Here is an 11,099-nt window from a genome sequence, read left to right as displayed (position 1 = left end):
ACGTCATGCCAAGCACTGGTGGGGTCGAAGGGGGAAAGCTAACAAAACTCGTGAGCACGCCGATCTGGGGCTCTCGAGGTTAGGCTCCTGGTAACGACAGTAGTCAGTGTGGACAGCAGTGACTTGGGCGGAGGAACAGGCTGTAGGCAGGCATCTGGAGATAGTCGCCGATGAGTGTTTAGGCAGTGGCCGCAGGACTCTGGTGTAGGGTGCTAGTGTGGGCAGCAGTTTCACTGAAGAGCTTGTATCAGGCAGTCGGAATGGTGGTAGTTAGTCGCCGCCCTGTGAAACACTTGGCCATTCCGTAGGTGCAATTACCAATTCTTTCTGAATAAACTAGAACTTGTGTAACATTCGGAAGAGTTTATTTCCACCCGCTTCCTAGTCTTGTACCTTCACACCAGGGATTTTAACATCTTAGCCAGATCAAAAGTCTCCCTCTCACTAAGGTCAACCGGTTAAAGCTCTTTCATGAACTGTGTCGCTCAATCCCCAACAAAACCCACACTTGGGACGCGATAACACGAACACTACCCAGTTATATTCTTTTGTAGAAAACAGATCTGGGTATTTATTATTTGGTTCATATCATGGAACTACCCTGTCCCCTATAATTTTTGCAGAAACCCACTTTGATTGAGGACAGAAGCCAGTGGTTGCAGTGAAATGTAGTTGAATGTGTACACATTTGCAGTGTACACGGATCACAGGATGATACCCAGTAATAGGTCAAAACTGGTACCATTTGAGTGACCCGAGACTGAAATACACAATAAAAAATAAAAAAAGCAACTTACTAAATTGAACAGTGAAAAATCTGGATTAGAATAACATTAATATAAATTAGGGTTGATATTACTAAATGGTTAAAAACACCCGGTTCCCCATTGCAGGTTGCATCTCTGATGGCTTCCAGATGCATAAAAATTTTATTTTCAGTATGTCATATAATTATTGACCAATTAGAAATTAATTAGAACACATTCTAGATCACAAAAGCAGGCGTATTACAAGGCAACTGGTTTTGATCATCGCATGAAAATCTTTAGAACATCCATATTGCTGAATAATGGCTGTACACGGACCAATTGATTAATTGTCATTCAGCTGTTCCTACTCTGAGTACAGTCATTGCCCATCAGTATGGTTTTGAAAGTCTGAAAATGATCATGTGATGATTGAAACCAATCACCTTGTCATAAACTTTCATTTGTACTCTATGCTGTTTTATTATTAATTTCAGATATTCTGCTCTGACCACTGATTGTCTCCAGCAAAATATTATTGACTAATTTAAAAAGTTCTCATAATCTCCTCTACTCATTAAGAGGTATAATCTTACATTAAAGGTTTGACACAATAAAACAAGTATTAAAGTTGGAATCTGTGTTTGTCTTGAGACAGCATAACTTACTGCATGCAAATTATCCAGACTATATTCCTCCAGTATTTGTGAATTCCGACAAACTTTGCACACAATTTCAGACTTTTCAGAACTTGTTCCCAATGACACCCCCCCCCCCCCCCCCTGCTCCATCAGTCACAAAAGCACACACACAAACACAAATAATTAAAGGAAAATAAAGTTATATCATTTATTACATTTTCATTGTTCATGCAATATAACTTCAGCTCCAGACATGACTTTTTAATGTAATGCTTCCTTATGACTAAATCTATTTGCAAAATATTTTGCAGACAATATCTGCATACACTACTGAGTGTAGCTGCAAAATTATATCATTGTATGTCTCATAGTTCAGGAGATACAATGTTGTAAACAGTAATATGCATTCAAAATTTTTTTTCTTTAAATGGACTACATAATTATCTGGGCCATGCTCATTCAGTGTTTGATAATGAGAGAATTTATCAACAAACTACTACCTTTACACATAATTTCAAACCTCTCCTAAACTTTTTCATTAGCCAGTGTGTGAATGGTCCAAAAATAATAAAACTGACATAATTGTGGTTCTCAACAATGGGAAATCCAGGATGGAATGTAACATGTTCGGGTGTATTTTTGCAAAATTTTTTCTGATGTATTTCTATTTTATTTATGTATTTTCACTCTCCGCCATGGATCCTTGCTCCTTCCACGTGCGTCAGTATAGAAAAGTTTCCTTATCCCTAGCCAAAACCCAGTCCCACATACTGTTCCTGCATTGTTGCTTGGCTCATAGAATCCCCCCATATGGCCTTACCATCAAATTACCCATTTCTGGCTGCCACCCTTCCCCCCACACAATGACCTCCATCCTTTCAGATTCCGCCAGTTCTTAACTCTCACCAACCTAGTCCTGCATAGCCATATCAATCAGGCCGAGCTCCTTGAGATACCTCCTCTCCATCAGTAAAATTCTCCTGCTATGCAATCTAACATTCTTGGATCCCATATCACAAATTGAAATCCTCTCCCTCCGGGAACTATAGCAACATGCACAACACCACCTCAAAAAAACTCTCCACCCTGTACAACCACCTCCAAACTTTCTCCACATCCCCTCATACCTGATAAACCCTGCCTCGCAGACCAGCTGTATTTACCTCACACTCAAAAACTCCCACCCACCACCATACAGAATCCAGAACCTTTCCTCCTAAAGTCTTAGCCCCACAGAAGTATCAGTCCTTGTTAAAGACCTTCTCTCCTTTTTCCTGTCCCTACAGTGGAAACACTTCTTCCCCACCAACCCTGCTAATCAGACTCAATCAAAGACTAATGTTGAACACTGCCTGACTCAGTTCACTCCTCCATCCAATCATGATTCACTCCCACTGCCCCCAAACCACTCCTGCTAACTTCCAGAATTTCTTAACCTCGAACCTTGCCTCTCTATCATTCCCCAAATCCCTCAACATGTAAACTAACCTTACATCAGTGGAAAGAAATCCAATCCATTGCCTAAAAGCAGATCCCAGCCTTATAATTCTACGTGCCGACAAAGGCTCCGTCACTGTTTTTTGAACCGCAAGGATTACCTGGCGGAAGGACTCTGCCAGCCGTCAGATTCAGTCACCTACAAACCCTGCCACAATGACCCCATTCCAGGAATCCAGCAGGATCTCCAGTCTCTCCTCAAATCCTTAGGCCTGTCTCAGAACCTCTCCCCAGAGGCTATATATCTCCTCACCCCTACCACTCCCCACACCCCTACCTTGTACATGTTTCCTAAAGTCCATATGTCCAACCACCGAGAATGTTTCGTTTTGGCCCCCACTGAGAGAATCTCACTTTTGTAAACAAACACCTTCAGCCTATTACTTGCGACCTACCATCCTATATAAAAGATACCAACCATTTCCTCCACCAACTTACGACAGTTCCTGTTGCTTTACCACATGGTGCCCTACTTGTCACTATTGATGCCACCTTCCTTTACATTAACATCCCTAATGCCAATGGCAATACCACTATTGAACAGATTTCAAACCTACAACCTCCTCTCCAATCAGCATGATCAACTATATCCTCACCCACAATTACTTCTACTTTGAAGGCATTATCTACAAACAGATCCATGGTACAGCTATGGGCACTTACATGGCACCACCCTGTGCCATTCTGTTCCTGGGCCATGTACAGCAATCCTTCCTAAACATGCAGAATTCTAAACCCCCTCGCCTGGTTCAGATTCATTGATGACATCTTTGTATATGGATTGAGGGTGAGGACATCATATGCACATTCCTCCAGAATCCCAACACCTTCTCCCCCGTTCGCTTCACCACATACGAAAAGCAATAATACAGGGAAAAAGTGTCCTGAATGAAAATACAACACTCTGCAACAAAACACTGTTTGGAACACTTAATGAACTGTACAAAGGTGACTCCCCACAAAAAACATAACAAAAAAAACTTCTGTTTTCTTGGTTCTCTCCCCACCCCTCTTTCCATCTCTCTCTCACTCACACACACACACACATTCAAAATCAGCACCATAACATGACACCTCTCACTCAGTGTGTTGTTGTCAGAAGTGTCTGCGCAGATCACATTTCGCTACATTTTGTGTAAGTGCGTGTGAGGTGAAGTAGTGAGTGGAAATTTGCGAAAAACTGAGTGAAAGCAATGCACTAAACAGCAGCTGATTGAGACACCAACCAGGGACACGAAACAGGCCAGAAAATGTAAGTACAGAAACGTACATAACCTCTACCCTCAAAACAGCTCTCCACAAATCACAATAATTTTCTTCATGGCTAGTTTGCAGATGACATGCTGTCAAAAAAACGACAAAAACAAGTACTAAAATCGATTTATAATAATGCAATTCAGTTAGCGATGCAATTTTAAGGTGAGTGTCCAAACAAATTGCAAATATTGTATTTCTTAGGCCAACAGCAGTTAAATCATTACAAATGTGATATTGTACTTTACGGAAATAAAAATTTGACCCACGGAAGATGACACATTGGTATCGAAACATGTCTGGGTAAATGTAAAAATAAACTAATTGTGTTTGCATAAGGCTGATTTCCAAAACAACACAGTTTTTAAATTGCAAACATGGAAGAACAAAAAGAGGACCTTCAAACCTTACTAAAATGAGTGGTCCTCCCCAACTCAACAAGCCACCTTCCTAGATGTTGACCTCCACCTCAAAGATGGCTACATCAATACTTCTGACCATATCAAACCTATCAACCACCAGCAATACCTCTACATCGACAGCTGCCACCTATTCCATACCAAGAAGTCCCTTCATACAGCCTAGCCCCCAATGGCCGTTGCATCTGTAGTGACAAGTGGTCCCTCTCAAAATATACCGAGAGTCTCACTGGGGCCTTCATAGACCGTAATTACCCTCCCAACCTTGTACAAAAACAGATCTCCTATGTCGTATCCCTTCAGTCACCCAACACCTTCTAAAGTCCCACTGTTCGGCCACAGAGGGGCAGTCTCCTTGTGATTTAGTACCACCGAGGACTGGAGCAACTGAATCGCATTCTCTTCCAGAGTTTTGACTACCTCTCATCGTGCTGTGAAATGGAGAATGTCCTACCCACTACCCTTCCCACCCCTTCCACAGTGCTATTCTGCCACCCACTGAACCTACACAATATCCTTGTCCATCCCTACACAACTCCTGCTCCCAACATCTTGCCTCATGGCTCATATCCCTGTAATAGACCTAGATACAAGACCTGTCCCATACATCTTCCCACCACCACCTACTCCAGTCCGATCAGAAGCATTTCCTAACCCATCTACTCACTATACAGGGTTACCTGTGAAACCAGTCATGTGATCTATAAGCTACGCTGCAACCACTATGCTGCATTCCACATGGGTATGTCAACCAACAAGCTGTCTATCCGCATGAATGGACACTGTCAAACATTGGCCAAGAAACAGCTGGACCATCCCCTTTTGCTGAGCGCGCCACCCAACAACACAGCATTCTTCATTTCAGTGACCTCTTCACAGCCTGTGCCATCTGTCTCTTTCCCACCAACACCAGCTGTTCTGATTGCACAGGTGGGAACTCTCCCTTCAATATATCCTGTTGCATCTCCCATCATGCACTGCTGCTCACAGTATGGCCTCAGCAACCAGAGATTGCGACGTGTGTGTGTGTGTGTGTGTGTGTGTGTGTGTTTCATCTCTGATGAAGGCCTTGTTGGCCGAAAGCTCATTTTCTGACAGTCTTTTTGTCATAGCTACCTACAACAAAGCAACTCCGCTTTATGCTGAGTAGCAACTAACCTTTTCATAATTCGCGTTTTGCATCTTCAGACCAAAATGATTTCAATGCTTATTGTTAATTATTTAACACATTAACTCATTTGTAAAGTAATCAGACTTTTGAAGCTGTTTTATACATGGGCATTTGATTCTTTAAAGATTTGGAGATGGGGAGGGGTTTACTGGTAGATTGCAACTCGTAACATAGAGGAGGTATTGAGCGGCAGACAGTCGCGTTTGAAAGTCATTTAAAAGTAGACAAACTTATAGGACATAGTCATCCTCAAATTCATGCGTGCACAACTCGCATCACATACACTATGTGATCAAAAGTATTCAGACACCCCCAAAAACATACTTTTTCATATTAGGTGCATTGTGCTGTCACCTACTGCCAGGTAATCCATATCAGCAACTTCAGTAGTCATTATACATTGTGAGAGAACAGAATGGGGCACTCCTCGGAACTCATGGACTGCGAATGTGGTCAGGTGATTGGATGCCGTTTGTGTCATATGTCTGTATGCACTCCTAAATATCCCTAGGTCCATTGTTTCCGATGTGATAGTGAAGTGGAAACATGAAGGGACATGTACAACACAAAAGTGTACAGGCCGACCTTGTCTGTTGACTGACAGAGACCACCGACAGTTGAAGAGGATCGTAATGTCTAATAGGCAGACATCTAACCAGACCATCACACAGGAATTCCAAACTGCATCAGGATACACTGCAAGTACTATGACACTTAGGCGCGAGGTGAGAAAACTTGGATTTCATGGTTGAGCGGCTGCTCATAAGCCACACATCACGCCGGTAAATGCCAAATGACACCTTGATTGGTGTAAGGAGCGTAAACATTGGATGATTGAACAGTGGAGTGACGAATCATGATAGACAATGTGGCGATCTGATGGCAGGGTGTGGGTATGGCGAATGCCCGGTGAATGTCATCTGCCAGCGTGTGTAGTGCCAACAGTAAAAGTGGGAGGTGGTGGTGTTATGGTGAGGTCGTGTTATTCATGGAGGTGGCTTGCACCCCTTGTTGTTTTGCATGGCACTATCACAGCACAGGCCTATATTGAAGTTTTAAGCACCTTCTTGCTTCCCACTGTTGAAGAGCGATTTGGGGATGGGGATCCCTGTAATGGACTGGCTTATACAGAGTCCTGACCTGAATCCTATAGAACACCTTTGGGATGTTTTGGCACGCCAACTTCGTCCTGGGCCTCACCAACCAACATTGATACCTCTCCTCAGTGCAGCACTCTGTGAAGAATGGGCTGCCGTTCCCCAAGAAACCTTCCTACACCTGATTGAACATATGTGTGCGAGAGTGAAAGCTTTCATCAAGGCTGAGGGTGGGCCAACACCATATTGAATTGCAGCATTACCGATGGAGGGTGCCACGAACTTGTAAGTCATTTTCAGCCAGGTGTCCGGACACTTTTGATCACATAGTGTATATATGGCCCCTGTCATCTGTGGGCAAGGTATTGAGGCCTGGCTTAAGTGAGTAGCAACTTCTGCTCTAGTGGGTAATGGGGGTAAAGAACACGTGTGAGGTGGGGTGGGGAAGTTTCTGTACTGCTACCTGTGGTAGTGTGCAGGCACGTGGTGGGGACAGGAAGGTGACCTGCTAGCTGCATCATTGGGAGGCTGTGCTTTGGGGCAAAGGGGGAGAAGTGGCTTTGAACTGTGAATGTGCAGTGGGGTACATCGAGTGTGTGTGAGGCTGCAGTGCAAGCAGGGAAAGGGGCAGAGGGAGGCAGGGCCAGTGAGTAGCAAAGTCTGAGGCCAGGGGGCTTAAAGGAACTGAGGATATCCTGCAGGGAGTTCCCACGTGTGTAGTTCAGAAGCTGCTGTTAGTGGGAAGAATCATGGTGGCACAGGCTGTGAAGTACCTTTTGAAGTCGGGGACATTTTGCTGGAGTACATGCCAGCAACTGAGTGGTTCACACGTATCTCGGCCGCACTTTTGAAGTGGGCTTTTGTGCAGACAGACAGTGTCTTAGATGTCATGAGCCTTGTTTTCTCAGTCACTGGGTGCAGAACTTGATCATATCTTGTTTGGATAACCACTAATTTGGATAGAAAGTATTACATATCTGGCATGTTAAGGCTGGTAACTGTTTCCTATCTTTGAGGCCTCTGTGATATCATTCAATGAGGCAACTGAGGACTGCACATTGCTCATGCTGTCACAACCTATCTTGATACAGAAGGTTTTGGATTGTTGCTCCGCCAAGTACATTCTCCTGCTCTCTCAGCGATAGGAAACATTTGGTCGTGAGCTTCTGAGAGACTGACATTTGGCACCATGAACGAGCCCCTGTGGTGGTGAAATCAGGTATATAGTTGAATAGTGTACAATGACATACCTGTATTTGTCATCCAAGCGCAGTTCAACTTCAGCAGTTGGATTGGAGCCATTGTTGCTGCCAGATGTGGCAGTCCTGTGTACTAAATTTTGCATTCTGAATACCCAACTCAGCCACAAATTTAATCGTGGTCTTTCTGCTATACTGTTTGTGCATAATTAATTATTCCTTCCTAGAATAGTTTTATTACCCAACAGTGTTGTTGAGAAATCGCCAGCACATGGAATATTAGAAGCTGTTTAAGTGGAAAAAAATTTGAGAAAGGACACAGTAACATTGCGCAACAACTCTGTAATTGTGCATAGTCTTTCAACTGCAATGTAGGCTATTGCATTCAAATGCCAATCTGTTGATGAATCATTGGGTTTTCCAGCAGCAACAATGAGATAGGAGAGCCTAAGGCCAGGTGCACACATTGGGGTTAATGTTGACATCAACAGTGTTCGGCCAGTGTGTGTATCAGTGAAATAGCATTGGAACCAACATCGGTTGAATGTTGATACGACTCCATTACTAATATAAAATATAATGTAATTGAATAGATGAAAAAATCTACTGACCAAGCAGCAGCAGGAAAATGCACATATAAAGGTGTTGTGTCGGTAGCTGGGCCGACACCGTGAAGTTGATGGCTGAAAATGAATGCTAGACTAACGCTGTGGCCGATAGGGCACGCAAGGCTAAAGCAGACGGGCGTGAAATCTGGAACATGAAAACTTATAAATGAATAAGAAGAAAAGTATGTAGATGCTTCTTACTTATCTTTTTAATAGTCCTTGGAATACATCTCTCTTGAATACTCGTAAGCTATAGGCACTGATACAAATGGCGCCTTGCTAGTTCGTAGCCATTAACTTAGCTGATGGCTATTCTGTCTCTCGGCTAATGAGAGAGAAAGGCTTCGTACATCTGGTCGGTATCTAGGTTCTCGTACAACTGGGCGATAGCTAGGTTCGCGTACAACTGGGCGATAGCTAGGTTCGCGTACAACTGGTCGATAGCTAGGTTCGCGTACAACTGGGGTCGAGTCCTCTCTCGTATCACGAGACCTGCCTTGGTGGTGGCGCTAGGTCTGCGATCACAGTGGCGACACGCGGGTCCGACATGTACTACATGGACCGCGGCCGATTTAAGCTACCACCTAGCAAGTGTGGTGTCTGGCAGTGACACCACATTCCTCCCCCGCAAATCGGCGAACGGTCGTGAGATAAGGCTTCCGCCCGCCGTGGGGAGGACCACATGTTGACGTATGCGATGAGGTGGGGAGCCTAACAACAGGCGAGGCTGTGCCACCCGCACCCGGCCATTCGGTCCGAGGGGAGCTAGGAAACGCCTGCAAAACTAGTCCAGGGTGCACGTCAACATGCGGTGTAGGCGCCCGTAAAGAGACAGGAGTGACCGAAGGATCAATCTCCATTGCGTCGGGGTAGCCGACGCGCGATGACGTCATGTGGTCCGGAGCGGGCGGGAGTTCCATGGCGGAGGACAGCTGGTCACGGGAAGCGATCGGCGGCGCGTGACCCTGGGAGGCGCTTGGCGGCTGCAACGAAGCGTCGAATGCGGGCGGCGCCGGCGGGAGAACAAGCGGCGGCGGCGGCGGCGGCGGCGGCGGCGGCGGCTGCTGCTGCTGCTGCGGCGGCGGCGGCGCGCCGCCATGGGGCAAAATGGAAGGCATCGTTGGTAACACCTGGGGATGAGGCGAGCCAGTAGATGGGTCCCCAGGGCGCTGACCGGACGGCACCGTCGCTGAAAGCAGACGGGGAGCGGCAGAACCCGAGCGACGACAGAGGCGCAGCTGATTGAGATGCCAACGCACCTCACCAGAGGCCCCCAAAACCAAATACATCGCGCGGCCGAGGCAGCGAAGAATGCGCCCTGCGAGCCAACGCCGTGAACCGCGATAGTTGCGATAAAATACAACGCTGCCTGGAGCAAAAGCAGGAGTCTGCCGCTGCACAGGAACCTGATGCGGCGGATGCAGCAAAGACATCAAGGTGCGATGAGGACGACCGTGGAGCAACTCAGCCGGCGAGCGACCATCTCGGGGCTGAGAGCGATACGAAGACAAAAAGAGCAACAATGCGTCCTCCCGAGAATGCGACTCTTTCAATTTCAACATCTGTGACTTGAAAGTCCGGACCAATCGTTCAGCGGCACCGTTGGACTGAGGCGAAAACGGCGCGGATGTCAGATGTTGAATACCATTGGCCTGGCAGAATGACTGAAATTCTGCGGACATGAATTGTGGGCCATTGTCGGAAACAATAGTCTGCGGAAGACCTTCAATGCAAAAGATAGCAGACAACGCTTGGATGGTGGCGGAGGACGTCGTGGAAGACATCCGGACAACAAAAGGAAAATTACTGAAGGCGTCGACCAGAACCAACCACCGAGCATTCCAGAATGGACCAGCAAAATCAATGTGCAAGCGTTGCCAAGGGGAAGTGGCTTTTGGCCATGCAAAGACTTTCCGCGGCGGTGCGGATTGTTGTTCGGCACACGCCGGGCACGAAGAACACATATTCGTAATCGCAGCATCGATTCCGAACCAAGTACAGTGCTGACGAGCAAGTTGTTTCGTTCGCACTATACCCCAATGTCCTTGGTGAAGAAGCCGTAAAACAGAGGACTGTAACGAACGTGGGACCACGACTCTGGACTGATCATTATCAGAACGCAACAACAAAACACCACGTCGAACAAAAAGTCTCTCCTTGTGAGCAAAAAATCGGCGAACCAACGGATCCTCGATCCGAGACTTTGACAAAGGCCATTGCGTAGCAACAAAACGTAAAACAGTAGCAAGGACGGGGTCAGCAGCTGTGGCTGTAGCGACACGACGAAAATCAATCGGAAACGATTCGACCACTTCATCGGTTTCCGAATCAATGAACATGCAAGCAAGTTCGGAAGAATCGAATGCTTTATCCTCAGCAACAGGCAAACGGGACAACGCATCGGCGTTTCCGTGCTTAGCAGTGGACCGATACAAGATATCGTAGCGGTACTGCGAGAGGAAAATAG

This window comes from Schistocerca piceifrons, chromosome 9 (genome assembly GCF_021461385.2).
Source record: "Schistocerca piceifrons isolate TAMUIC-IGC-003096 chromosome 9, iqSchPice1.1, whole genome shotgun sequence".
Lineage (NCBI taxonomy): Eukaryota > Metazoa > Arthropoda > Insecta > Orthoptera > Acrididae > Schistocerca > Schistocerca piceifrons.
Note: the sequence above shows the minus strand (reverse complement) of the source record.